Here is a 24,535-nt window from a genome sequence, read left to right as displayed (position 1 = left end):
AGAGATCTCAGGTCAAAGACCAAGATCGAGGGCGGCTGTTTACCTTCAGGGTGACTTCATGTGTGGACCTCTGAACCAGGGGGCTCCCCAGCCTCCGAACGTACAAACCGCCAAGCGTCTGCCGGGACCTGCCTGGTGAGAAACAGAGAGATCTGAGGAAAGAAAAACACCTTGAAATTCTTTGGGACTTATTCACCTTTGGCAGCACCTACTCCTTGTTTCTCTTTCTCACCCCCCAACTCAAACTTGACACAGTCTGTTGTTTCAGTATCTCGGTCTTAAAATGTAACACAGATGAGGCAGTTCTATGTGCAACATGAAAAAGGAGACATGAAAATAACCAGTCAGTATTACGGGCACAGGTAGAAATTCTGCAAGGAAAGAGTCTCGAAATAAATAAAACTGATTTTAGCTCAGAGAGCGTCCCTGCTATCATTCATTTCTCGGTACTTAATGCCCAGCTGAAATACCTTTGTTGTAGGGATTGTATCATACGCAACCAATATGTTAAACTGTATCCACCTTTAAGAGAAGAAAAGGAGCTTCAGAGAAACTTCACTGACATGGCTTGGGCATGGTTTGCAATAATCCTTGCACGCGTGTTTGTGTGCAGCTATCCACCCTTACGCCCGCCCATAGAAACACCGAAACAGTAGAATCCCCCCTCCACCCTGCCCCAGATTCCCGAAAATAAAGCAGAAGAGCGCACTGATTAATAGTTCTCAAGTTTTCCATTATTTTTTCTCCACGTTTCCATTTCCCAGGAGCTGCATTTGCATGGATGTCTAAAGAAGCCAGGGTTCTAGCTCATAAAATAACCCTGCATGTCAAAAACTTGTTTTGCTTTTCCACTCGGTATCAATACTAAGCAGTCAACCAGCGTTCACCGACCCATATTTACCTTCTTCCTCATAAAATGGCTTTGGTTATGAGTGAATCCAGCCTCCCACAGGGTTTAAATTATCCACCAACTCCAGTACTCGGGACATTCAATGCCTGCCATTTCCCCTAAATTCTTGTTCAACAGTCTTAAGTGATAATAAAAAGGTATCACATCAGGTTTAATATAATTCAAATCCACAAGCGAGACTATGAATGAATAGATGTTTCTTATTAGTGAATTTATACAGCACCTCTTGAAATGTTCCAAAGAGATGCAAGTAAATTATTCCCATGGAGTCATGTTTATAGTTACACTGTTCAAAGAAAGCGAGTAAAAGGATTCTATAGGTAGGTTCATGGACCCTAAGTTTCATTACAGTATCTTAAAAAAAAAAAAATCACAAGGACGTAATAAGATAAAAGTTGTAGCCAGGACAATTAAAGAAAAAAACGACCACTGAAGGAAATTAATGAGATTTAAACAACATTCCTCCATAGCTCTTTGAATAGAAATTAAAGGGCATCACAGTGAAGCAGGCACGAAGGAATACTGACTTTGCTTGTAAAATAAAACATTTCGGAGTTCCCGTCGTGGCTCAGTGGTTAACGAATCCGACTAGGAACCATGAGGTTGTGGGTTCGATCCCTGGCCTCGCTCAGTGGGTTAAGGATCCAGCATTGCAGTGAGCTGTGGTGTAGGTCGCAGACAGGGCTCAGATCCTGCGTTGCTGTGGCTGTGGTGTAGGCCGGCAGCTACAGCTCCGATTAGACCCCCAGCCTGGGAACCTCCATGTGCTGAGGGTGTGGTACTAGGAAAAAAAAAAAAAAAAAAGACCAAAAAAAAAAAAAAATTTTCATGGCGAAAAAAAATCTGTAGCGGAGACAAAAGAAGACAATACTCCTTTCCAGTACCTGAAGCAGAAAGCAAGTTACTATTTTCAGTAATAGGTTGTAAACCCAAAATAGCCCTATGATGGGCCTGCTAAATACCATAAGGCATCAAAATATGAACAGATGTCACCACAATAAGCCCCAAATTGCCTGAAAAGCAAAACATTAAAATCCATTATCGTTCAATTAGGTAATTAATACATAAACAGCTCTTATTACAAGCTGTTCAGAAAAAAAGCTTCAGTACCAAATTCCTACTCTTTGGTCCAAAACAGATGGTAACTCACAAATTGAAGGTTACCCTCAATACAAGTTGTTAAACTCAATAAGTGTAATTAACATCATCTGTGTGTTATAAACACCGAAAAGGGTGAGATATGACTCTGGTTAATAACATGCTGGTTACGCAACATGTCAAAACTCATTCGTTTACGGCTCAAAATAAGAAACTAAAATGAGAACTCTGAACCTTCCAATTCCTGGGCATGACTGATTTTCCCATTATTAACACCCCATAGAACCACACTGCAGTGAACAGTGCTGGCAAAAATTTACGTCATTGCAAAATGCTTGTGTCTAAGGCAAATGATTTTAACAAAGGCAATATGGTCTTTTTAAAAAAAGTTATTTATTTTTATATCTAATGATTTTTATTTTTTTCCATTACAGCTGGTTTACAGTGTTCTGTCGATTTTCCACTGTACCGCATGGTGACCCAGTGACACATACATGTATACATTCTTTTTTCTCACATTATCCTGCTCCATCCTAAGTGACCAATATATTCTTTACTCTCAAAGGTCACAATAAATATAAAAAGGATGCTGATTTTCTGGCTGCCGTCAGCTCTCGGCATGGGATGGGGCAGACAATCACTAGCTTAGTCCTTCCTCGGGACTTTGCAGAGTTGTGCAGCCCATCGTTCGCAAGTCTGCAAACATTTCCATCACCCCACAGGAACACCTGTGCCCGTCGAGCCGTCACGCCTCATTCCCTCTCCCCCTCCCCAGCCCACTTGGTGTCTGTATGGCTCTGCCTGTTCTGGACGCTTCATAATAATGGAATCACACGGTACGTTTGGGGTCTAGCTTCTGTGAGTCAGCATAAAGCTTTCAAGGTTCAGCCACAATGGAGCAGGTATCAGCACTTCACTCCTTTGCGTGGCTGAATACTATTCTACGGGAGGCAAGGACTACATTTTATCTTTCCCTTCACAGGCAATGGGCGTTTGGCTTGTGTGTGCCCACCTTCTGGCTACTGCGCCTAGTGCTGCCAGGAGCACTGGTGTCCAGGGAGGGGTCCGAGCCCCCGTTTTCCAGCCCTGGGGTATGGACCCAGGAGGGGAACTGCCTACTTCGTTTTGCTGTTTTGAGGAACATGGCAGGGGTACGCTGCTGCTCTCCTTGGAGCAAACCTCATTAACCTTCCACGCAGAAGCTTTGCCACGTCTGTCAGGGCAACCAGAGGCGCTGGATTGGTTTTGTTCCGCCTGCAGCTCTGGCTGTCACTCCAACACCCTCCCCCGCCCCCGAGGTAGTGTAGCCCAAGCTTTGGGTTGTGCGTGGGTCAGCATGACCACTTGAGTTGACTCTGCTTGTCCAGGTACCTTCTCACACTGTTGTCTGATACGGACCCACGTACACGACACCTAAGAAAAGCATGGGCCTGTCACGGTGTGCCCACATTTTAACACTGTGGTTTTCAATCAGGCGTAACTGTGCCCTCCACCTCCGGGGACCTTAGGATGTTAGGTCATGTGTAGGGACAGTTTCAATTGTCGCAACTGGAAGAGGGGAGCTCCCGGCACCTAGTGGGAAGGACGGCTTCCCTTCGTGAAAGACTGATCAGCCCTCACGGGTCAATAATGCAAAGAAACTTGATTTGGCCAGAACAGCTTTTGGAATCCTTAGGTAAACTCTTGGTGACTTCTGCCTGATTTTGCTCACTAAAGTCCAAAGGATAAACCTACATTTTTATTGATCATAAATGAGATGCCTAACTATATACAGAATGATTCGACCTCCTGATAAAACAGAATCACATGCGTACAATTAAGCTCCTTTAAATGCCCGTGGAGAGGCCAGTATGGATCAGAACTGAGGCCCACCGCCAGCAGCCAGCATCACGTGCCAGCCATGTGGGAGCCACCGAAGCACTGGGTCACCCAGGCCCAGTCAGACCACCATCCTGCCGAGTCACCCCTGCACCTCTGACCCTCAAAATCTAACACACTGTGAAGGACGGGGGGGGGGGGGGGAGATACCTGGAGTAAGTGCCTCTGCATCATCAGCTTATAGAATGGGGACAGTGACGTGCAGGGCTGCTGGCAGAAAAGCCTAGAACCACAGGAACTTGGAAGCCAAGCAAAGGCAGGTTTCAAAGTCGGAGAGAAATCTGCCAAAACACGTTCTTCAGAAGGATGTTTTCCAGATTGTTAGCATGTGCTTAGTATCCCCACATGAAAAGTGGTTCTGTGATCCCATATTCTACCTTCAATAGGATGGGTAACCCTAGCTTAAAGTTATTAAAAAATAAAATAAAAAGGAGCACCTAAATACATAAAACAAACATTAACAGACATAAAGGGAGAAATATACAGGAATACAATAATAGTAGGAGGCTCTAAACCCCATTGACCTCAGTGGATAGATCTTCCAGACAGAAACTCAAAAAGGCAATAGATACGTAAATAACACAATAGAACAGATGTAATTGATATTTTCAGGATATTATATTGAAAAAAACCCAGAATACCCATTCTCATGGAACATTCACTAGGCTAGACCTCACAGGAGGGTACAAAACAAGCCTCAACAAATTTAAGAGGATAGAAATTATTTCAAGTACCTTTTCGAACCGAAAGAGCATGAAACCAGAAATCAACCACAGAAAGAGAAATGAGAAAAAAAAATTGATTACATGAAGACTAAACAATATGCTACTAAAAAACCAATGGGTCAGTGATGAAATCAAAGAGGAAATTTAGAAAAAACTTGAGACAAATGACAATGAAACATAAACATACAAAATCTACGGGATGCTGCAAAAGGAGTCCTTAGAAGGATGTTCCCAGCGATACAGGCCTTCCTCAAAAAACGAGAAACATCTCAAACGAGGATTAAACAAAACCTAAAGTCGTCAGAAAGAAAGAAATGATAAAGATTAGAGAGGAATTACATAAAACAGAGATTAAAACACAATAGGAGTTCCTGCTGTGGCGTGATGGGATCGGCAGCAACTCTGCAGCCCCACAACACAGGTTCAATCCTTGGCCTGGCGCAGTGGGTTAAAGGATAGGCAACCAGTGGGTTAAAGGATTCAGTGTTGCTGTGGCTTTGGCGAAGGTTGCAGCTGTGGCTCGGATCTGATCCCTGGCCCAGGAGCTCCATATGCTGAATGGTAGCCAAAAAAGAAAAGGAAAAAAGAGAGAGAGAGAAAGTTCTTGCTGTGGTGCAATGGGATTGGCAGCATCTTGGGAGTGCTGGGACATAGGTTCGATCCCCAGCCTGGCACAGTGGGTTAAAGATCTGGTGTTGCTGCAGCTGAGGCTTAGGTTGCAACTACATCTTGCATCTGATCTCTGGCCTGGGAACTCCATATGCTAAGGTGTGGCTGAATGAAAGAAAGAAAGAAAGAAAGAAAGAAAGAAAGAAAGAAAGAAAGAAAGAAAGAAAAGAAAGAAAGAAACAGATGAAAAACACAATAAAACCAAGAGCTGTTTATTTGAAAGGGTAAGTAAAATCTGCAAACCTCTGGCCAGCCTCACCATAAAAGAACACTATGGGGAGTTCCTGTCGTGGCGCAGTGGTTAACGAACCCGACTAGTAACCACGAGGTTGGGGGTTTAATCTCTGGCCTTGCTCAGTGGGTTAAGGATCCAGTGTTGCCGTGAGCTGTGGTGTAGGTCACAGACGTGGTTTGGATCCCACGTTGCTGTGGCTGTGGCATAGGCTGGCAGCTGTAGCTCCGATTGGACCCCTAGCCTGGGAACACCCATATGCCATGGGTGCGGCCCTAAAAAGACAAAAAAAAAAAAAAAAAAAAAAAAAAAAAAAAGAACACTATGAACAATTATATACCAACAAACTGGACAATCTAATAAAATGGACTCATTTCTAGAAACATACAGCCCACCAAAACTGAATCAAGAAGAAATAGATGATTTGAACAGATTGATCACTAGAAGTAGAACAGAATCCATTAAAAAAAAAAAAAAAAAAACACAACTCCCTGCAAACAAAACTCCAGGACCAGATGGCTTCACTGGGAAATTATATCAGACAAAGAATTATACCAATCCTTTTCAAACTCTTCCAAAAGACTGAAGAGGAGGGAACGCTCCCAAAGTCATTCTAGAAACCACTTTTACCCTGATACCAAAACCAAAGACACCAACCAAAAAGGAAATTACAGGCCAATATCTTTGATGAATATAAATGCGAAAATTCTCGAAAAAATTTTAGCAAATCTAATCCAACAATGCATAAAGATCATACATGAGAGCCAAGTGGGATTCATCCCAAGTTCACAAGTATGTTTCCATACATGCAAATCAATGTAATAAATACTCCACATTAACAAAAGACAAAAATCACATGATCATTTCAATAAAAGCAGAAATAGCATTCGATAAAATTCAACACCCATTCATGACAAATTGAAGATGATTTAAAGAAATGGAAAGATATCCCCTGCTCTCTCCTGTCCTGGAATAATTAATATTGGTAAAATGGCCAGACTGCACAAAATAACCTACAGATTTAATGACATTCCTATGACATTATCTATGACATTTTTCATAGAACTAGAATGAATAATCCTAAAATTGATATGGAACCATAAAAGACTCAGAATTGCTAAAGCAATCCTAGGGAAGGAGAATGAAACTGGAGGCATAAAACCTCCCAGACCGCAGACAACACTACAAAGCTACAGTAATCAAAACAACATGGTATTGGCACAAAAATAGACAAAGGGAATCAACAGAACAGAACAGAGTGCCCGGAAATAAATCCACATACCTATGGGCAATTAACCTTCGACAAAGGAGGCAAGAACATATCACGGGAAAAGACGGTATGCTCAGCAAATGGTATTTGTTGGGAAAGGTGGACAGCTGCATGCAAATCAATCAATCACGCCCTCACGCCATACACAAAAATCAACTCAAAACGGCGTAAAGACTTGTAAATATAAGACATGACGTCATAAAACTCCTAGAGGAGAACACAGGCAAAACATTCTCTGACGTCAACCAGACCAATGTTTTCTTAGGTCAGTCTCCCAAGACAATAGCTATCGATACAAAAATACATAAATGGGACCTAATCGAAAGCTTTTGCACAGCAAAAGAAACCATAAACAAAACAAAAAGACAACCTATGGAATGGGAGAAAACATTTGCAAATGATGCTCCCAACAAGGAATTAATTTCTAAATTATACAAACAATTCATACAACTCAATAACAAAAAACCAAATAACACTTAAACACTGGGCAGAAGCTCTAAAAAGACGTTTTTCCAAAGAAGACATACAAATGGCCAATAAGCGCATGAAAACTTGATTCAACACCTCTCGTTATTAGAGAAATGCAAATCAAAACTCCACTGAGGTTACCACCACACACCAGTCAGAAGGGTCATCATTAAAAGTTATACAAACAGTAACTGCTGGAGAGGGTGTGGAGAAAAGAGAACCCTCCTATGCTGTCAATAGGAATGTCAACTGGCACTGCTGTTAAGGAGAACAGTATGGAGGTTCCTTTAAAAATTAAAAACAGGAGTTTCCGTCGTGGCGCAATGGTTAACGAATCCGAATAGGAACCATGAGGTTGCGGGTCCGATCCCCGGCCTTGCTCAGTGGGTTAACCATCTGGTGTTGCCGTGAGCTGTGGTGTAGGTCCCAGACGTGGCTTGGATCCAGCATTGCTGTGGCTCTGGCGTAGGCCGGTGGCTACAGCTCCGACTGGACCCCCAGCCTGGGAATCTCCATATGCTGCGGGAGTGGCCGTAGAAAAGGCAAAAAACCAAAAAAAAGAAAATTAAAAATAGAGTTGCCATATGATCCAGCAATCCCACTCTTGGGCACACATTCAGAGGAAAAAAAAAAACAACAATTGTAATTGGAAAAGATACATGCACCCCAATGTTCACAGCAGCACTATTCACAACAGCCGAGCTATGGAAGCCACCTAAATGTCCAGCAACATAGGAATGGATAAAGAAGATGTGGCACTTACATACAACGGGACGCTACTCAGCCCTAAATGAAGGAACTCATGCCATCTGCACAAACACAGATGGACCTAGAGTTTATCAATACTAGTGAAGAAAGGCAGAAAGAGCAAGGCAAACACCATGTGATTCCACTTATTAAAACGGTACACAAATGAACTTATCTACAGAACAGACACAGAGAACAGACTTGTGTTTGCCAAGGAAGAGGGAGTTCGGGATTAGCGGATGCAAACTCTTATATCGAATGGATAAACAACAAGGTCCTGCTATGGAGCACAAGGAACTACATTCAATACCCTCTATAAACAGCAATAGAAAAAAGATATATGCATATGTGTGTGTGTGTGTGTGTATATATATATATATAATGCCTTACTTCTTGACAGTTAGAATATTAATATATTAATATATATATTTGTGTTTATATACATACAAACACCATATCTTTTTAATTTTTTTTAATTTATTTGAAGTATAGTAGATTTCAATGTTGTGTTAATCGCTGCTTTATAGCAAAGTGATTCAGTTTATATATACATATACATATACACATGAGCATAAGCAAGGTCCTACTCTCTATATAGCATACAGGGAACTATATTCCATACCTGGTAATAAACTATAATGGAAAGGAAAAAATCCAATAAAAGTAATTTACACATAATTACATCTGTTATCCACCTGCCTCTAAGGGCGATAAGTCATGTCATCCTTTTAGTCAATCAGGGAAGAAAGCTGGCTACCAGATTCTCACACTGCGTTCTCAGTGACGTGTCCAGGCGCCACCACTGACAGTGTCCTGCCGGGGTTCACGTATATTCAGTCATCACTCTACTGTCTTGATTGTCTCATGGTGCTGAGCTGCAGGCTGCAGAAATTGGGTGAAGCACCTTCCTCCCCTGGAGCCTCTGTGCATCTGGGCATCCAGAGAGAGGATGATAATACTTCCTGTGCAATATGCTACGGTTTGCCCAACTCCCCACATTTCTGACTTTTCAAAAATATGTGGAAATTTTAAGACACCTTTCTGATTGATTTTGAGTACATCCGCTGCTAGAGATTCCAACACAGGCAGATTTGGCTGCTGGAAGATTACAGGTTCTCCAAGAGCCGTCTAAAACCAAAGTGTGCCTCTTTAGAGACTTTTGGAAGCTTGAAAGCTAAAGACGACAGCACCTGATGAAAATGGACGCACGTGTGCCAAGATGGTAATGACTTATAAAAATGTTACTTTTAATATTCTAACAGTGTCAAGAAGTAGGGCAGTTCGAGATGAGTCTTCCTCCACAGGGAATTAAAATCAGGCCATTGTTCTCTTTCCACTCATCAAACTTGGAAAATGGGTCCTGTGAGGAGAAAGGTCACTCTGCATTCATCATTTCTTCATTTTTTATCATGTCATCTTCTTAAAACATTCCCTTCAAAAACAGTCTGCATCGGAGTTCCCACTGTGGCTCAGCAGGTTACGATCTGACTAGTATCCATGAGGACATGGGTTTGATCCCTGGCCTCTCTCAATGGGTTAAGGATTCGGCGTTGCCGTGAGCTGCAGATTTAATGTGGCTGTGGCTCCAGTTTAACCCCTAGCGAGGGAACTTCTATATGCTAAAAAATAAAAATAAAAATAAAAAAACCCATCTGCATGGTTAAATGGTAGTATTTGTTGTCAATGCTTATAGAAAAAAGACGTGAGTTTGAACGCTTTTGGAATTAACATTCCAGCACTGTTCTCGATAGACAGCAATCTCGGGGGTGCATCAACTTTCCTGGGCATCGATGTAATAGATCAGCGTCGTTCACAAGGCCAGGAAGATTTTGGTAAAATTTCTGACCTACACTCGAGATGGGGAGAATGGTTACTGGTGGAGCGTGTCCACCAAGCCGGCAATTACCCAGACAGTTCCTGCTGAGACCTCATTCCCAAGCTAATAAACACCGACACGCTCCACCTACTACCAAGGCCAGGCCCCAGAGCTTTCCCGGGTACCCAACAAACACTCTTCGATCCAAGTAGTCAATATAAACTTATAATCATGCAAAAACAATACACACTGGTTTCTTCTTCCTTCCTTTCTCTTCTTTTCTTTACGCTTTTTTAGCGCCACACCTGCAGCATACAGAAGTTCCCAGGCTAGGGGTCGAATCGGAGCTGCAGGTGCCAGCCTACGACACAGCCACAGCAACGCAGGATCCGAGCGGCATCTGCAACCTACACTACAGCTCATGGCAATGCTGGATCCTTAACCCACTGAGCGAGGCCAGAGATCAAACCCATGCCCTCATGGATACTAGTCAGGTTCGTTACCACTGAGCCACAATGGGAACTCCTAAACACTGATTTTCATCTTCGTTTTCCAAACCATATTTTGTGTTTCTTTTAGTGCTCATCCTTAAAACAGTATTTCTTAGAGATGACAACATGTGTTATTGATTGATTGATTGTCTTTTTAGGGCTGCACCTGCAGCATATGGAGGTTCCCAGGCTGTGGGTCAAATTGGAGTTGTAGCCGCCAGCCTATGCCAGAGCCACAGCAACCCCAGCCCACTGAACGAGGCCAGTGATCGAACCCTTATCTTCACGGATGCTAGAAGGGTTCGTTAACCACTGAGCCATGACGGGAACTCCCAACACGTGTTATTTAAAGCAAAGGTGTCAAGATCTAATCTGCTTGGGAAATTCTAGGTTTAAAAAAGGTAAAATAGACCCAGGAAGCTACATAAACCCCAGGCAGGATAAATACCAGAGGAAACCCCAAGAAGACCCAGTTTTCTGAAAATCAGCAAGAAAACAAACTCTTCAAAGCAGCCAGAGAAACTACCTCCAGAAGAAAAAAATAACAAATCCCACCAACTTCCTGTCCAGAACAATGCTAAGCCAGCAGACAACGGAACAGGACTCTGAAGACAGGATGTATCAGCCTAGCATTCTACACTCAGGCAGAAACATCTTTCAGACGGGAGGGCCAAGCAAAGCCTTTTCCAAACAAACAAGTGCAGAGAGAATGCACAGGCAGGAGATCTGCACTGCAAGGAATACCGACGGACGCTCTTTGGGGGGGGAGACTGATTTCAGACGGAACCATGGACTGAGGCGAAGGAGTCGTGAGGGACAAAGGCTAACTTCAGGGGGTGAATATAAAAGCCTCCTCTTCTTGTTTTAAATTTTCTTTCCCGTATCAATGGCTGCTTAATGCCAAATTACTAACCGTGCATTGTAGCATATGAAACCCACATGAAAATAAGACGTCTGAGCACAAAGAACCGGGTACCGAAGCACAGACACACACAGTTGCACGTTTCTTACACAGGATGTGGGAAGTATCACTCAGTGTAGCCGCTGACAAGACGTATACTGTAACCCGGAGAGCAACGCCATCAAAACAAAGACGACCTGCTAATACGCTAACAGTGAAGTCAAGTCACACAAATCCTCTCAGCTTATGCAAACACACGCAGGAACGGAGGGAGAGAGAAACAGAGCACGCGATACAAACAGAAAACAAATAGCCGGTGGTAGATGGTACAACCCTTCTGATTAAAAAGCTGAGACTGTGAGGCACGATCAAAAAGCCACAGGCGGAGTTCCCGTGGTGGCGCAGTGGTTGGTGCACCCGACTAGGAACCATGAGGTTGTGGGTTCGATCCTTGGCCTTGCTCAGCGGGTTGAGGATCCTGCGTTGCCGTGAGCTGTGGTGTGGGTCGCAGACGCGGCTCGGATCCCGTGTTGCTGTGGCTGTGGTGTAGGCCGGTGGCTACAGCTCTGATTTGACCCCTGGCCTGGGAGCCTCCATATACAGCAGGAAGTGGCCCTGGAAAGGCAAAAGACAAAAAAAAAAAAAAAAAAAAAAAAAGCCACAGGCAACTCTGTAACAAACCCAGCCTACCGCAAACCCACTTGGCCTAAGCACATACTGTCTCTGAATGAATGGGTTATGTGTGTACACTGGAGACAGAATTCTGTCTATTGACTGCATACCACTGACAGGATATTTACTATACATCACTGACAGGCACTGTCTTGTTTCGTTCGATTTAGATTCTCCTCTGCGATTTCTTCCATCTCTTCCTTGCTTGGTGAGTCCGGGGAAGATGCTGCAGAGGGAAGAGGACAGAGCGACTCCCGCCCTTGAAGGAGATCGGGTGCCTCCGTCGAGGGATCCATACGTGAACATAACACGAGCCAGGCAGGGATGCTGGTCTGCTGGGAGCTGACGGCGGAGAGCCCAGGCCGGCAGGCTCCTTAAGAACCGCGGCAGCGAGGCTGCATCCACCTGTTCCCCTATGACGCCTTAGGGCGCTGAGCAACAGAATTCGGGGAAGCAGTGGCCTCCGCTCATGAAGTCAGGTGGGAGCTGGAGGGCCTGGCTGGGGGTGGTACTCGGGGGATGGGGCCGAGACGGCTTTCTCAGGAGGCACAGCCGCTCCACGCCCAGGCCCCCTGCTCCCCGCACCCCCACAGGTGACCTACAACCCCGGCTAACGTCCCACAGCAATCTCGGTCTCAGCGTCTGCTTCCTGAGGAGCCTTCTTAAAACAACATCCCACGTACAAGCGTCCTGTTCTCTCAAGTGCTCCTATCATGAATGCTGTGGGCATTTCTTTTCTTTTTTTCTTCTTGTTCTTTTTAGGGCCACACCGCGGCACATGGAAGTTCCCGGCCAGGGTCGAAGCAGAGCTGCATCTGCCGGCCGACACCACTACCACGGCTATGCCGGATCTGAGCCACATCTTCCATCTACGCCTCAGCCTGTGGCAACGATGGCTCCTTGACCCACTGAGCAAGGCCAGGGGTCCAACCTGCATCCTCATGGATACCAGTTGGGTTCGGAACCCGCTGAGCCACAACCGGAACCCCTGGACATTTCTTTTTTTAATCAAAGAAAACGATGGTGTTTTGCATGTTTCATGAAAAAGCACATGAGCAAGTGTCTCCATAAACACGCTGGTATACAGGGTACAAACCTTACACGCTGAGAAACGTGCAGAACATGCCAGAAGACGTTAGATGGAACATACTTGGTGATCTCTATTATTCGTCTGGTCAGGCTATTTCTTTTAAGCTGCATCTATGGCATGTGGAAGTTCCCGGACCAGGGACTGAACCTGCACCACAGCAGTGACCAGAGCCACAGGAGTCACAATGCCAGATCCCTAACCTGAAGCACCACCAGAGACCTCCCAGGCTACTCTCTACTAATTATGAAAATGCTCTCCTTTTCTGAAGTTGAGTAGAGAGACAGGAGTCCCTGTTGTGGCTCAGTGGAAACAAACTCGACTAGGATCCATGAAGATATGGGTTTAATCCCTGCCCTTGCTCAGAGGGTCAGGGATCCAGTGTTGCCATGAGCTGTGGTGTAGGTCGCAGACACAGCTCGAATCTGGCATTGCTGTGGCTGTGGTGTAGGCCGGCAGCTGCAGTTCCAATTCAACCCCTAGCCTGGGAACTTCCATGTGCTGCAGGTGCAGCCCTAAAAGGCAAAAAATAAAAATAAAAATAAAAATAAAAATAAAAAAAAAATAAAAAAAAAATTTAAAAATAAAAGTAGGAAGACATATCAAGGAGAAAGTTCCAGAACGGTAAAGCAGGGGTGAGCACACTTTTCCTGTGAAGGACAAAACAGCAGGTACCTTGGACTTTGCAGCATACTGTGTCCGTTCTAAGCATTCACTCTATCTTGGCTCAAAATCAGCCAGAGACAACATAAAAACAGATGGGCATGGATATGTTTCAATAAAACCTTCCCCACAAAAATAGGCTACAGGCAGAGCTGGCCTTCGTGCAAGAGTCTGCTGATCCTCGCCTTGGGGCAAGATCATGCTGCATTTACTAAGCTGTGCACTCCAAACTCATTACTCCCTCAGAGCAGACCCACTCATTGTCAGGGTGACTTGAGACCATGAACACCTGACAGACGTGCTTGACTCCAGAGGTCTGTGCCTTGTACTGGGAATGGGCACGGGGAGGGGGTGGGGGGGCAGCAGGAGTGTGGGGTGGACCCCCGCTCAAGGTCCTGCTCCCTGAGACACAGGGAGAACCCTCGGGACAGTCACGCAAACGCCACTCCACATGAAGATGGAGCTTTCAAAACCCAAGGGCAGGAAATCTCACGAAAACCTGCCACGTCTCTCGAGGGTCCCGGAAGCATGAAACGGAACAGAATCATCGCAGCAGTTTGGAAAGCATAGCCTCGGGGTTTTTTTTCTCCTTTTTTAAAATGATCTTTAGTTGGTTGAGTTTTGAGCTTTAGGTGCAGAACAAACTCGAGAGGGAGGCACAGGGATGTCCGACAGCCCCACCCCCATGGACGTCCGTGGACATGTCCTCACCCCCCAAAGCCTACAGTTCACATCGGGGTTCACGGGTGGTACCTTCTACGGGTTTTGACAAATGTACGATGACATGTGTCCACCATCACCGTGTCACCCAGAGTAGCCTCACTGGCCCTGAACGCCTCTGTGCGCTGCCTGCTCACGCCTCCCTGCTCCTTACACTCCGGCAGCCACAGATCTTTGGGCCGTCTCTGCGGCTGTGCCTTTTCCAGAACGTCCTAGGAGTTGGAATCACACAGCACTAGCCTGTTGAGGTCGGCTTCTCTCACTCAGTGATGCGCCTTTAAGGTTCCACCATGTCTTTTCCTGGCTTGAGCTCATTTCTTTTTACGGCTGAATAATCTTCCACTGTCTGGATGCAAGAGGTTATTTATCTGGTCATCTACAAAAGGACAACCCGGTTCCTTCCAAGTTTTGGCCACGATGCATAGAAGCTCCCGTAAGCAACCATGTGCAGGTGCTGGTGTAGACATTCCAACGCCTTTGGTTCATTTTACTTTTTTTTTTTTTTAATGGCATTAACAGTATATACGCAATACATGTTCATGGGAGAGATTTTAAGTGGTTCTCAGTGGCAGGCAATTTTGTCCCCCAAGGGTCACCTGGCAATGTCCGGAGAGGTTTCTCGTGGTCCCAACGGGGTGAAGGGCTCTGGCATATGTGATGAGTACAGGCCAAGGATGCTGCTAGCGTGATACAGTGCACAAGACACCGCTCCCACCTTGAGCAAGGGTTATTGGGCCCCACATGTCACTCGTGCTAAGGCTGAGAAATCCTGACATGAGACCAAAATGGTCAAGGTTTGGAGTTCCCGTTGCGGCTCAGCACTCATGAACCTGACTGACATCCATGAGGATGTAGGTTCAATCCTTGGCGAAGTCACATAAGACCCAGGACTCTCCCCTCGCCTGATCGGGACCACAGACGCCTCCGTGGGCACGTGGGGGGGAGGGAGAAACACACGTCTCGCTTCAAGGCCGCATGCGTGCCGTCCTCAGCACCCGACCGGTCACCAGCCTCCACGAGTTCTCGGACGCGGGGAGCCCGCCGCCAAGCGGGTGGGAGCTGTTCCCCGCTTGTCTGGCCATACATCCCACGGCCCTTTCACCGCGTCCCTTAGACGCACTTCTGAGGGACTCGTCAAAATAAAAGATAAACAAATCTTTGTTCTTCTAGCCATTTCTATTTGCCTTGAAAGCCAAACTCCTGCCTAAGTTTGGTCTACCCATCTCGATCCCCCAGAATTTATGCCAGGTCTCAGCTGGCTTTCTTGTCTCTGGATTCCAGCGAGGCCTAGTTTCCCAGAAATGACCCTCAGCGCTCGGAAAGGGCCGTGGCTCCCTCGTGATGCCAGCTGGCCGCCTCTCTGAGAAGCAGCTGGTCCAGGAGGGACCTCGGCGAACCCGCGGAATCCCTCCGTGAGGGCTGTGTGTCCCCTGCAGAGGAACCTAACTTCTCTGTGCCACGAAACGAGCACAGTGCTCGAGAGTTATTTTATACGAATTCACATATTCGAATACACCTCACGCCAGACTTGGGGGTTTGTACCAAATGATAAGTGTGACTAGAACAACCACAGCAGGGGAGCAGCTGCACACTGGTCCCCGGAATGCTGCTGTGCTCTTCATGTTCTCTTAATCACTTTGATTCTTAAAGAAACAATAAAAACCAAGATGAATCTTACATGTATTTTACCACCATGAAAAAATAAAGTTAAGGAGTTCCCATTGTGGCACAGTGGAAACGAACCCGACTAGTAACCATGGGATGTGGGTTTGATCCCTGGCCTTGCTCCGTGGGTTGGGGCTCCAGCGCTGCGGTGACCTGCAGTGTAGGTTGGCAGCTGTAGCTCTGATTGGACCCCTAGTTTGGAAACTTCCACATGCTATGGGCGTGGCCCAGAAAAGCAAAAATAAATAAATAAATAAATAAACAAATAAATAAATAAATAAATAAAATAAAATAATAATAATATAAAAAAAAAGGCCAAGATAAATCTACAAACATTTTCACCAGTCACTCCCACAAAGGAATAAATGTGAAAAGTTTCCTAAACCTCTAAACCCATCACACAAGTACAAGTGTAAGAGAATGAAGTTTTTTCTTCAACTGGAACATAATCACATTTATCTCTGGTTTTTTGTAAATGGAAGCATATTATGTGGTTTCCAAACAACTGAAGCTTTAAGTGAGCGAGCGTGTCTGAGAAAGAAAAAAGAATAGGGTCAGGTGAGAAAACATATCTGCTTAGACGGAGTGAAGATGCTAGAATTCTTTTTTAATTCTGTTTTTATTTTATTTTATTTTTTGGGACATGCCAGAGCATGTGGAAGTTGCCAGGCCAGGGACTGAACCTGAGCCACAGCACTGACAGCGCGGAATCCTTAACCCCTAGACCATCAGGGAACTCCAGATGCTAGAATTCCTGACTAGCAGTAGCTTCATGGGTGATTTTATCTGCCCATCTTTCTCTTCTATTGACCCCACTTTACCAGTCTAATAGATAATGGGCTTCCTGCAAATATAATTTCAAAAGGGGAAAATGCAAATGCCCCATTGCCTATAAAAATTAAATATATGGAGCCCCCTTGCATCCCAGCAGTAACAAACTCAACTAGTATCCACGAGGATGTGAGTTCCATCCCTGGCCTCGCTCAGTGGGTTAAAGGATCTGGCGTTGCCGTGAGCTGTAGTGTAGGTCACAGATGAGGCTCAGATCTGGTGTTGCTGTGGCTGGGGTGTAGGCTGGCAGTTGTAGCTCGGATTCGACCCCTAGCCTGGGAACCTCCATGCGCCGTGTAAGAGGCCCTTCAACAAACAAACTAAATATAAAGGAAAGCCAGAACTTCAGTGAATTTCCTAGTTTAAGCTTGGCCCAATTTCCTTTGAACTTGTTCAGATTTCTCCCAGGCCTTAAGATCCCCTTCTTGAATGAAAGGAAATGATACGTTAAATGCTTAAGCACAGAGTAGCTGTGCTCCTGCTGGATGTGTATGTTAGGAAGGTCCGGGGCTGATACTTCTGACAATAAATTAACCTCTGAACAAAATGTTACCCTAAAACGGTATTTTGACGATGCCATGGTTAACAAGGGAACGTCAGGCTTCCGGGTGTGTGCACAGGACTTGACACATGTCACACACAGCCTGCAGTGCACGGAGGAGCACTTGCACAGAAATGCTGAAAAGGCCGCACAGTATGACATTTACATGGAAATATCACGGATGAAAAATAGAAGACGGTGCCTTTTAGGAGGGTACAAACCCTGCCCCCCAAAAGTATACGAGAAACGTGAATTTGGAGAAACCTTTCTCAATTTGGTTCCCCCATCATATAGACATTTACTTCTTATTCAATGGGAAGAGCCCGGGACTTAACAGGACAGGGAGCAAACTCTGGAACTGGGAACAGAAAAGCAAATGCGTCTGAAATGGGTGAGTCTCACACCGGGCTGGGGTTTTACCCTCTGCACCTGCTACTGAAGATCGTCTTGCTGGTGCTTCGGCATCAAGGATTGTTGCTTATATGCGAAACAAGGACAGAAATGAGGTTTAGAACAGTGATGAGTCAGGGAGACAGCTTGCTGCACCCACTGAGACCCGTGGCAATGCCCGTGGTTATGGGCAGAGCAGCCAACAGGCCTCTGCCTTGTCATTCTAACCTGTTCCAGGAGAGAGAGCAGTTGGCAGACTTGTTCTTAAAGGGCCAGAGAGTAAATATTTTTTGCTCCACAGCCACGCAGAGCTACAACTCCTCAATCCACTACTGGGATGCGAAACGGAGCGCAAGGAAACCGAGGGCTGTGGCTGCATTCCGAGGAAACTTTAATTACACACAACGAAACACAACTGTCATGCATGCTTCTTTTGATTTTTTTAAGCCACTTAAAAATGTAAAAACCATCCTTAGCTTGTTGACTCTACACAAGTGGGCAATGGGTTCCATTTAGCCTGCAGGCTGTTGCTACACCTCTTGTGCTAGATAAGATGAGCCTGGTTAGAGTCCATTTCTATCCCATCTTACAAAGATCACTTAACCATGGACCTCAGGGAAAACATTACGATGCTTTCTGCAAACCGTCAACACAGCATGACCGCCTGGTCCAGCCATTCCACTTCTAGGTATAAAACCCAAAGAACGGAAAGAAGGAACTCGAAGAGATATTTGCACCATGATGTCCTTAGGAGAAAGAGGGAAACAACCCAGGTGTCCACCGATGCAGGAATGGATAAACCAAACGCAGCTGACGGGTAAAGTGGAGACATCATTCAGCCGACACAAGAAACGAAATTCTGACACATGCTATAACCCGGAGGAACCCTGAAAACATTCTGCGAAGTGCAGTAAGTGAGACACAGAAGGGCAAACAACGGATGAAGCACCTGGAGTCGCTAAAAGGAGAGACCAAGTGAAACAGTGGTTGCAGGAGCTGGGGGGAGGGGGCGAAGAGAGGAGAGTTAATACCTAACAGCTCAGAGTTCTGATTCGGGAAGATGAAGAGTTCTAGGGATGGATGGCAAGGGTACTTACCGCACAGAACAGCATACTGTATACGTAAAAGTGGTTAAAATGGAAACTTTTACGTTACACATATTTTACCATAATATAAAAGATCTCGAAGAAAATGCACCGTCAACGGAAATGAAGTCCTTCCAAAGACCCGGCGGTTGGCCACGAATGCAGATCAAAATGTGTGTGACAGTTAGAAAGGGCACTAGCCAGTCTCCCCGTGGTCTGTCCCCAAGCCAGTTTCGAACCCTCCACTGTGAAGTAAAAGACGTACTCGCGATTATCTTCAAATGCGCAGGGGACTTCCTGAGATACTTCCCGGTAGAGCAGAGACAGTCCCGAGAAACAATCGCACAACCTTGGTACTTTCTCATCTATCTGAATATTAGTCAAACCTGGACATGCTTAAGCCAGTTTCTGTCCTTGGAGCGTTTAGTTTCACAGGAGCACAACGCCCCATTTTGGTTAATTAAATTTGTATTAATTCTTGTAGCTGGGAAATGGGATCTATGTTCTTGCTAAATCAAGGTTAATCATAAACAAATTTTAAGACATTATGCTGTTATGTGATGCTCAGGAGTGTACTTGGGGGTGTTAGCAAAAACTCTAGAAGCCCAAGAAAACCAGCAGGTTATTTCGAGCAAATTAATCTAGGCTGAACTATTTCTTCCCACCTAAGATGAAAGCTGCAAAGTGAGAAATAAAAAAAAGGGGGGGGGGAATTTAAGCACAATCCTTCGTGGAAGCTGTTTCCCTTATTAAGAATAGATGAGTTAATAAGAATAAAATGATGTCAACACATTTCTGTCAAAAAAATCTCCCCGTGGCAGGCTCACTAAATCCTGATCTACAGGCTCACTCTGAAAGCCTCTAGGGAAACCGAAGGCTTTATCAAATGACCTTGGAAACCTTCGGGCACCTTACGATTCCAAAAGGCCTCTTTCTGACCCTTAGGTTTCTTTCCACTTGACTGCAAACCGACTGCCTTCAGACAGGATTGCACTGCCGTGCATCTCCCCCAGGAAGCCCCCCAGCCCCTGGGGCTCGGGTCCCAGCCCTGCCAGCTGCACACTCACCCCTGGACTGGCCTGCACCACCGCTCACTAGGAGGACCGACCGGCATCTCAGACATGGCACGTCCACGGTAGAACCCTGCACTCACCCCACCCCATCAGGGCCCTCCTCCAGCGCGTCCTGAGTCAGTGACACCTGCCTCCCACTCAGGGGTCCCGTGCCAACCCTCGCTCCTCCAGGCTGGACGTGGCTGTGTGCACGTCAGCTGGCCCTCCTTGCTGGCGCTCCAAACCCCAGCTGAGTGACACTGGTGGACAAAGAGACTGCCCTCCCCTGGGGCCCACTTGGAGCCACTCCGGTCCAGCCCCCACAAGCAGACAGCGCCATGAGAGGCCGTGGAGGGTCTCTCCTCGAAACTCAGCAGCACTCCCATCATCTGAAGGGACCGTATGGTGGCTCCCAGCTCTCACCTCCTGGTCAGTCCTTCCGGCCCAGCCTCCCTTCCATCCCTCAGTTTCCTGGAGCTCAGTCCCACTGCCTGCCCTCCGCACATACTGTTCCCTCCTTCTGGAACTCTCTCTGGCTCTTCCCGGCCGCGTCCTTCAGACTTCAACTCACCTGTCTCCTCCTCTCATCCCTCACGGGGAAGCCCTCCTGCCCCGAGCCCCGCGGTCTCACCGCCAGGCGCACGCTCCGCAGACGCACCGCTGGCAAAGCCCCCTGTCTGCTGCCTGCCTTCCAAGGACCCGCGAGCTCCTGCGTCCACAAGCTGAGCTCAGCGTGAGTCCAGCTCACCCTCCACCTACCAAGCTGAGCTTCGGGCCGGACACGACGAAGACACTGAATAAACAGCCTGGGACCCGGGAGTAAATGGACAAGTAGGTGAATTTAAACTCCGGAGACAACACGACGCTCCAGTGAAAATGGCACTTTCCTCCCTGATGACTCATGTGCCATTTTCAGGTCTCAAAAGGCTTTTATAATACATGTTAACGACAACCATAAAGTGTGTGGAGGAGTTCCCACGGTGGAAAGGGGGGCCGTGGGGTAAGGATCCGGCTGCAGCTGCCTGGGTCGCTGTGGAGGCGCAGCTTGGGTCCCTGGCCTGGAGCAGTGGGTTAAAGGATCCGGCCTTGCTGCAGCTGCAGCGCAGGTCATAGCGGCACCTCGGATTCAATCCCTGGCCCGGCAACGTCCATATGCCTCAGAGAGGCCAACAAAGAAGAACATTAAAAAGTGTGTGGAGAAGGAGATGCTGCATGCCAGACACCTTCTAACCTCCTCCGGTTCTGAGCGGGTGGCTGCAGGTATCTAAGCGCCAAAGACAGCGTGACGGGGAACTTAAAACCGGGTTAGCCCGACACATATGCAGGGTATCACTAGATCTCTCCCGTGCCACTGGAAGGTCCGACAATTAAAAGATAGATGGCACCCAGATCCAGTAAAGGATTCCACCAGCCAGGCCCCGATCTACACACGCACAGCTCAGGAACGTGACACCAAGAGGCCCAGGGATGGGACACGCACTTACCGTGCTTGTCACCTCTGCTGCAAAGGACACTCAAGAGGGACGTCTGCACAGCTAGAGGACCTGCCCTTCTCCCCCCGCCTCTGGGTACCCGCTCCCTAGGCCAGTCCAAGTTTGCTGCACTGCACCTGCTGTTGGAAACCTACTCCCTGATGACGCGTGAGTGCACACAGTGCTGGCCACGGCACCTTTGCTAAAATGAAGTCGATGCTCCAGGAACAGGGTGAGCGGCAATCTTTCTGTTTGTTTCTTGGCTGCACTCATGGAGTGTGTAAGTTCCGGGGCCAGGGACTGAACCCATACCACAGCAGTGACAATGCTGGACCCTTACCCTACTGAGCCACCAGGGAACTCCGCAGGAATCAGATTAACAGATGCTGTGAAATTAGGTGTGGGAAAGACGACCAAGAGGACGGGGAGAGAAGGTGGGAATTTAGAAAGAGGGAGAAATGAGATTTCTGCGTAGGTGTCCTTAAGTTTCACAGAAACTGGAGATTGGGCGCGTTGCAGGATAGTGGCAGGTGGCGCCAGAAGCAAAGGGCAGAACTGGCATCATCCACAAGCAGGGTGAGTCTTCCTCAATGCTGTGTGCATCACCCTCAGAGCAAAGGGACGGGCGGAGGGCTCAGTTTCACCTGCTTCAGAAACGACAAAGCCAGGAAGGTGTGTACCTGACAGCCCAGCTTTAACGGACCCTCCAGTCACTATGACAACACTCAGGTCAGCTGCGGGGGCGGGCTGCCCCTCTCCTTTCATGGAGCCCTGCCTCCGGTACTCTTGTGATAAATATCTGTGTATACTGCACACAAATCAAGAAGTCGTTTGTGGAGTTCCTGTCGTGGCGCAGTGGTTAACGAATCCGACTAGGAACCATGAGGTTGCAGGTTCGATCCCTGGCCTTGCTCAGTGGGTTAAGGATCCAGCGTTGCCATGAGCTGTGGTGTAGGTTGCAGACGCAGCTCGGATCCCGCATTGCTGTGGCTCTGGCGTAGGCTGGCGGCTACGGCTCCCATTCGACCCCTAGCCGGGGAACCTCCATATGCCACGGGATCGGCCCAAGAAATGGCAAAAAGACAAAAAGACAAAAAGACAAAAAAAAAAAAAAAAAAAAAAAGTCGTTTGTGCTTAAAAACATCAGGAAGTTCTCACGGTTAAATCGGTCGCTCATGCTTTGCAGAGTCCTGAGAAAGCCCAGAGCTAAAAGGCTGTAACTTTATTCTATGAAATTCATGCAGCAAAATCATTCCAGTACTCCAGACACCGCCAACGCTCCAGCCCCTTCACAAAATACACGTCTAGATGCTGAATACGGAACACGGATACATTAAGCGAACTGTCATGACAACTAGCTTCTTGACACGAGAAAAGGATACACAGTGGAACTTGCAGTAAGTAAATTCATACTCAAAAGAGTCAATTCAGCACTTTCTTAAATATAGTAACTTAGACGAATCCAGTTATGGAAAAACGCAGCTGTGAAGTGATACATAGCTACTCATGAAATATGATAAATGAAAAAAAAAAAGATGACATCACACTGATCATTTGCATGTCATCTCACCCCTCCCCCGCCTCTAAGTTCAAGGGCTGCCTGACACTCATCTCCCAGGAGGTCCCCGGGGCAAACCTCTGGACCATGAGAGAATCATCAGCTCCAGGGTTCGGGGATTGTTTCTTTAATTTCTGATGCTCCTGCTGAAGGCAAGACCTAAGATGCTCACACCTGTTTGCATGTGCCTATCTATTCCAGCGATTCTCAACTGGGGGTGACCCTGGCCCCCCATCCCAGGACATCTTGCAACACCTGGAGACATTTTGGGGTCGGGGAGCTGTTTGCAGGAGAGTTACTGGCACCTGGTGGGTAGAGGCCAGGGAGGCTGCTCGATATCGCACAATGCAGAGGAAAAAAAAGATCCCGCTCAAATGGCAACAGCACCAAGGTTCAGAAACCCATTCTGTGCCCGTCTGCACCTGGTGAATTAATGTGGTCTTCCTCCAGTCAGGTTTCATGTTTTGGGCAAGTGTAACCTTTTTCCCTCCTTGCTACCATGTCATCTAGAAGACACCTTCGTTCTGCTGAGAGGAACTCAAACTTGCTGATGTTTCTCCGGCAAAGATTTCCCATAATGTAAGTGCAGGGAGTTGGCCCCACAGACGGGCAATCCAGGGAGCTTTGCCACTGCTCTCTCTCTTCTAAAGGAACTCTCCCCAAAAAAGAACTTTCATGCCCTGCCCCGCGCCTCCTTTGGCCCCCACAGGTTAACTCCCAGAAGGAAACGCTACAGTCTCCCCAAACTTCACAGATTAAAAACCCTGCAGATGGGCCACTCGATGTTATGCATTCTAAGTTCCATAACACCACTATCGATGCTCCGTATTTACTACAAAAACATTTCTATTTAGAGGATCCGCTTCCTCAATCAAGATGGAAAAAGAGCAAAAGATAGGCATTCCTGCCATGGCTCAGCAGTTAACGAACCTCAGAGGACGAGGGTTTGACCTCGGCCTTGCTCAGTGGGTTAAGGATCTGGCATTGCTGGGAGCTGTGGTGCAGGTCGTGGACATGGCTCACATCCCGTGTTGCTGTGGCTGTGGCGTAGGCCAGTGGCTACAGCTCCGATCGGACCCCTAGCCTGGGAACCTCCACAGGCTGCGGGTGCGGCCCTAAAGAGACAAAAAAAAGAAAAAAAGCAAGCGAGCAAGCAAAAGACAAAACCCCCAAGGATGGTCTGAGTGCCCTGGACCTCAGTGAGCCTATCCTTGGGCTCCTGCACGGAGCCGTGTCTGCTACGGGGCAGGCTGCGGAGGGATGATGGGGTCGTGAGAAGACGACCAAAATGATCAGACACACACCGCAGGCTAAGAACGGACTGAGAGCTCAGGTGGCAGCTACAGAACAAGCAGATGAGCGGGCGTCATTAACGCCCCGCCACCCGAATCCCCGCCGCGGGCAACTGCACCTGCCGGACCCCACAAACCTAGCCACTTCGGCCCCAGGTGAATCGGTCAAAGAAAAACCCAGTGTCTTAGAGCTGTCTGTCCCGTCTCTCCCATCGCATGATTCCTACTAGATTTTAACAGTTCAGTCCGTCACCACGGTGCCACAGGGACGAGGCCCACCGGGAAGCAGGGGTCGTAAACAC

At 47.0% G+C, this 24,535-nt stretch overlaps 1 protein-coding gene across 4 annotated transcripts in view; it reads right to left on the bottom strand.

Annotated features, from left to right (window-relative positions):
* Positions 1–24,535, bottom strand: part of TBL1X (transducin beta like 1 X-linked) — a 245,118-nt gene that overhangs the window by 78,093 nt on the left and 142,490 nt on the right. For 2 of the 4 annotated variants that reach the window (XM_085007108.1, XM_085007109.1), the window contains exon 3: positions 44–132. The exons of the other annotated variants lie outside the window; for them this stretch is intronic. The gene's annotated coding sequence lies outside the window, so the exon portion shown is untranslated. The remainder of the gene's footprint in view (positions 1–43; positions 133–24,535) is intronic. 4 annotated transcript variants of the gene reach the window in all.

Source organism: Sus scrofa, chromosome X (genome assembly GCF_054392235.1).
Source record: "Sus scrofa isolate SSC_HxYL_T2T_F1_AM1 chromosome X, Sscrofa_HxYL_maternal_Yorkshire_Landrace_v2.0, whole genome shotgun sequence".
In the NCBI taxonomy this organism is placed as follows: Eukaryota; Metazoa; Chordata; class Mammalia; order Artiodactyla; family Suidae; genus Sus; species Sus scrofa.
This window is presented reverse-complemented; position numbering and strand designations above follow the sequence as displayed.